The 5,440-nt window shown below is 49.0% G+C and overlaps 1 protein-coding gene across 2 annotated transcripts in view; it reads left to right on the top strand.

Annotated features, from left to right (window-relative positions):
- The first annotated feature begins 1,501 nt into the window (after positions 1 to 1,501).
- Gss (glutathione synthetase) overlaps positions 1,502 to 5,440 on the top strand; it is a 30,775-nt gene continuing 26,836 nt past the window's right edge. For both annotated transcript variants that reach the window (XM_021156054.2, XM_021156053.2), the window contains exon 1: positions 1,502 to 1,613. The gene's annotated coding sequence lies outside the window, so the exon portion shown is untranslated. The remainder of the gene's footprint in view (positions 1,614 to 5,440) is intronic.

Raw genomic sequence — 5,440 nt, 5'->3', positions numbered from 1 at the left:
TAGCTACCTTTACCTCTGGTTAATACAGTGACTTTTGTCTGTCAGTCCGGGCAGCTGCTTCCTACCTGGTCATGTACAGAAGCAATAAGAAAAAGGTATCAAACCGCAAACATTATTCTGGCAATAACCAGACCACCTCCCTGCCAACTCTGTCCCATTCATACGAGACATCTGGAGGGCTGTCCTTCCTAGACTGGAGAGATACACCTGCTTTATCTAAAGAGTTGGAAGGATTTTGGTCCCTGGGTTAGGCCACTGATTTACAGTCAGTAGAAATTCTCCTTCATAAATCTCTCTTCAATTTGACATCCCCCCTCCCTTTTTTTCCCTTCACAGCGATAGTTTGGAGCCTCACCAACTTACAGCTAACTCTGGACCATGTCTGTCTGTACCTAATATATAGAATGGCGTCTTTTTTCTGCTAAATCTCCAGCCTCAAGGTTTCTTCCTGAGGCCAGCTCTTAACAGCCTGCCCCACACTCTAGAGCCCATCTTTTATTTACACCAAACCAATTAGGAGTTTGCTATCTTAGTTATAATTTCCTAGGGTTTGATCAGATACATTTGATTCATTTCAGGAAATTTTTTTTATCAGAAAGGAACATCCTTTTTTAAGATCAGGTATGTAGTGGCTATTCCTGGTTGTCAACTTGACTATATCTGGAATGAACTACAATCCAGAATTGGAAGGCTCACCTGTGATCCTAATCTGGAAACTGGGAGATAGAAGTTTCTGACCTGGATCTTGGCATGGAGATTTTGAGGCATAGTGGCTATGAATTCCAGAAGATTAAGACAGGGAGACCTCTGAGTTCAAGGTCATCTGGGACAAAGCAAGTCCCAGATCCAGGCACACACTTTTAATCTGGGCCATACCTTCTGCTGGAGACCTACATAAGGACATTGGAATAAGGAAGATTCACTCTTCTTTGCTCTGCTTGCCTTGTGGGACTGAGCTAGATCCTTGGACTGACATTCACAGCTGCTGTTGACCATGTTGGGGAGTTGGGCTACAGACTGTAAGTCATCTACAAATTCCCTCACTATATAGAGACTACCCATAAGTTCTGTGACTAGTGAACCCTGACTAATACAAGATACCTCAGATTTTGAATCAACCTCTCACAGTCTAGGGAAAACAAAGTTAAATTACTGTAGGTTGCCAGAGGATGAGGGGTCTGTATAGAGGGAAGAGGATAATGAACTTGCATATTTACAAACAGCCCCACGGGGCGGCTAAGAGAACTTTTGCTCTGGGTTCCCAGAGGATGCGGCGCTCTCTTCTGCCTTTGAGTGTCCCCATCTCACAGAGTGCCACTAGCTCTAACTCTCTGGGAACTAAGCTAACAGGTAGCATCCCGCCCTGGTAGCCACACCCCAGGCTCTCCCCTAGAGTACCGACGTATTCCTTAAAGCCCAGGTCACTGCTCATGTAATGCCCCTTCCCGGCCGCCGTCCAGTTCCATAAACACAGGTCTCCTTTCCCCACCCCTCCTCTTTAGCCTTGCGGGGCGGTCTGCGCAGGCGCACTGGGTCGTACCGAAGCCCCGCCCCCTGAGCCCGGGTAACGGCGTGCGGAGTTTGAGCTTGGTGAGCAGCTGGACAACGAGCGAGTAAGTCGGGGCTTGGCGACGGCGGCTGGCGAGGGTCAAGTTTCCTTGGGAGGAGAGCGGTGAGGGAGGGGTCTGAGAGCGATTGGAACGCGGCGAGCGGGCAGACGACGCGGTGGCTGGGAACGCGGCGAGCACCGGGAAACTTGTGTCCAGTGAGGGGGTTGTACTGGGCGTGCTGAACCTAGATTTCCAGATCGCCGGCTCCCAGCTCGGACACTCTTAGCGAGGCTAGAGCCAGAGTTCTAGGGAAAATAAACAAGCCGCCATCAAAAAACTGGGAGAGATCAGGACCGAACTTTGGCCAGGGATGGGGAGCGAACGGGGCCCATCACGGGGACAAGACAGGACAAGCGACTGTGTTGTAGCCCGAGGCCCTGAGCCGGCACTCGCCTCGCCCAGGGGATTAAAGTCCAACGGGATTTCTGTGTGGGCGTTTTAAAGTTTTTCGTGATTCATTCACCACTTACTTGTTTAACCTTCAATGAAGTATCAAGGCAAATGCTATTTTTATGATAGAGGTACGAACCTGGACAGAGAAATCCGGCGATGGCTTCCAAAACACAATCAAGAGTTGGGGGTACAGAGGCTGGGGATGTAGCTCAGTGGGAGAACCTTTAAGTCGCGAGGAAAGCGTCATCAGCCAAGATCTGAAAGTAAGAGAGAGAGGCTGGTGTGTCTTAGTCACTTAAGATGCCTTTACTACTCCGAAAGTGCCCAGGAAGAGAAGTGGGTTGGCAGTAGAGGCAGACATGAGGGAATTCAAAGCGCTGCATTTAGTCAGCAGAATCCACAGGACTGGAAGAAATGGGCTGTAGGAGAAACGTGCACGGGAGGCTGGGATGCCAGGGTGAGACTCTTTAGAGGACGAACACCCCAGGGAGCAAGAGGAGTGTTCTAGTTTGAAAACCAGGAAAGAACCTGCTGTGTAAATACAAACTTGAGTGTCACCAGCCAAACAAGTCACAGAACAGTTAAATCTGTAGAAAGGAAAACAAGGGGCCCAGTTAGCATTGTCTAGTTATTACTAGTATAGTGTTTTTGTTCATGAGTATGCATGGACACCCAAACACTGGTGTGTGTGTGTGTGAGAGAGAGAGAGATGCAGATGTGCTGTCAGTGTTTGTATGTGAGGGTGTGTGTGCACATACACGTGGCCCTGAGCATCAGGTGTCTTCCCTGATCACTGCACTTCCTCTCTGCACCTCGGAGTTCTGGGATTATAGCCTGCTCACTATCTGCCCAGAATTTATGTGCATAATTAGGGGTCTGAGCTCTTTACCTGCAGAGCCTCCTCCTTCGCCCTCTACCTTATTTTTTTTAAAGCCAGGGCCTTACTGAACCTGGAGCTCACTCGCATTCACTGACCAGCAAGCTGCAAATGTCCAGCTGTCATGACCTCCCCAGCACTGCAAGTTCAAAGCTAGCCTAGCCTGAGCGCCAGGCCAGCCAGGGCTGTGTCTCCAACAGCAGGTCAGCTAACAAGTTTATTACTTCTTTTCCTGGTCAGGATCTTGCTTTGTCACCCAGGCTGGCCTCCAACTCAGCAATCCTCCACTCAGCTTCCCAAGCTATGGTCTCACCAGCAGGAGTGACCACACCCAGCTGAACAGTTAACTAATTAAGCGCTCTGCTTTGAAGGCTATGGGGCATGGTGCTGGCTTCAATCCCACTACTGTGTTCCATCTTTTATGGGTGCCAAGGATAGACTTCTCATGTTTGTTTGGCTAGCACCTTACCCACAGAGCCATTGCCTCAGCTGATACAGAGACTTGCTGTGGAGCCTAGGCTAGCCTCAAACTCATGGTTTTCCTGCCTCCACCTCCTGAGTACTGGGATTACAGCCCTGCACCACCATGCCCATCTGTAGTGATTAATGTGTTCTCTTTCTCTGGGTTGCCAGTGCCCAGACGTCTAGCATTCTTGTCAGCCAAGCAGAAGCCCATGGACAGACACCTGTGGGGAGAGGGACTAGTGGAGGTCCAGCTGCTCTAATGTTGGAGCCATAGGTTCTTATTTTGGCCCTGTTCCTGGGTTTCTATACAACCTCTAACAGGCCTCCCACTGCTTGTGGAGTGGGTACAAACAGAACAAGTTCCTAGCCTAGCACTCAGTTATGGGTTCATGGGTTAGGCTTGGTCCCCAGTGTAGTGATTTTGGGTAGTGGTGGGACCCTCAAGAGGTGAGGCCTGTGGGATGTCCCTAGATCACTGAGGAAGCTGCCCTTGGAAGCTATTGAGGTCGATCTTTTGAGGCCCAGTTACTTCTTGGAGGAGTGAGTTGTTATGAGTGAGCCTGAGTCACACACACTGTTTGGTTCCTTCCTACTCACATGCCCACCATTAAAGACTCTCAGCCAGGGAGTCCTCATCAAAGCAGCACCAAGCCCCCTCGGCCTTTAAAGCAGAGAGCTTAATTAGTCAACTGTTCAGCTGGGTGCAGTCGCTCCTGCCTTTGAGACCAATGCTTGGGAGGCTGAGTGGAGGATTGCTGAGTTGGAGGCCAGCCTGAGTGACAAAGCAAGATCCTGACCAGGAAAAGAAGTAATAAACGTGTTAGCTGACCTGCTGTTGGAGACGGTACCTTGCTGTACAGCCCTGGCTGGTCTGGCGCTCAAAATGGAGCTCAGGCTAGCTTTGAACTTGCAGAAATGTTCCTACTTCTGCCGGGATCATAGACAACATACCACCATGCCCAAATAAGAAACCTCCTTATATAGTTACCCAGATTCAGGCCTTTCACCATGGGAACAGGAAACTGACTGCAAAAAGCTCCGAACATGCTGAGAAACCCAACTGATTTTTCTCATTTAGCCCACTGTCCTTGCTTACGGGGGAAGTGAAGGGCACAGACTCAGACTATGTCAGTCTGACTCCAGAGTCGTGTTCTTTCCTATGACTGCTGTCTCCCGGCCTCACCCACAGGACGCCTGTCCAGACTGCCTTGAGATCACATGGTCGTTCTGTCAAAGCGTTGTGCTGAGGCTGGCAGACTTGGGTGAATTATCCAAACCCAGCACATTCATGAGGAGGAGACAGGCTGAAAGGGATGGAGGTTATCTATCATGGTCTAACTCTCTTCCTGAAGACGACTGAGTTGGGCAGCTATGTTTGTTTCTAAGGATTAAATGACAGCAGGGTAGAATAAAAACAGTGAACAGACGTTTCCAGATGTTTTATCCAGATCATCTGAACCCTGAGCCTGCTGCAAAGTGAATATGTTGCTGGACCTCTCAGTGTCTCTGGCCACCATTGAAACAGCTCCTTTACCTTGGGCTGGGCATTGGGTTTTAGGCATTTCTACTTTGATAACATGTTTTGTCTCCCCTTAACCCTCCCCTCCCCTCCTCTCCCCTCCCCTCCTTTTTTCTTTCTTTTCTTTTCTTTTCTTTTCTTTTCTTTTCTTTTCTTTTCTTTTCTTTTCTTTCTTTCTTTCTTTCTTTCTTTCTTTCTCTTTATCAGGGCTTCTCTGTGTGGCGTAGGTTGTCCTGGAACTCACTATGTAGGCCAGGCTAGGCTTAAACTCATAGAGATCTGTCCGCCTCAGCCTCTCAAGTGCTGGACATATACCACCACTCCAGGCTATAATGTGATTTCTTTTTCTTTTTTTCTTTTTCTTTTCTTTTTTTTTTTTTCTTTTTTCTTTTTTTGAGGCAGGGTTTCTCTGTATAGCCCTGGCTGTCCTGGAACTCACTCTGTAGACCAGGCTGGCCTCGAACTCAGAAATCTGCCTACCTCTGCCTCCCAAGTGCTGGGATTAAAGGCATGTGCCACCACTGCCTGGCTATAATGTGATTTCTTAAAAATATTTTCTGGAGCCGGGCGTGGTGG

The sequence above is a fragment of the Mus caroli genome, chromosome 2, assembly GCF_900094665.2.
Source record: "Mus caroli chromosome 2, CAROLI_EIJ_v1.1, whole genome shotgun sequence".
Lineage (NCBI taxonomy): Eukaryota > Metazoa > Chordata > Mammalia > Rodentia > Muridae > Mus > Mus caroli.
The sequence above is the reverse complement of the archived record's forward strand: the minus strand, read 5'-3'. Positions and strand labels throughout refer to the sequence as shown.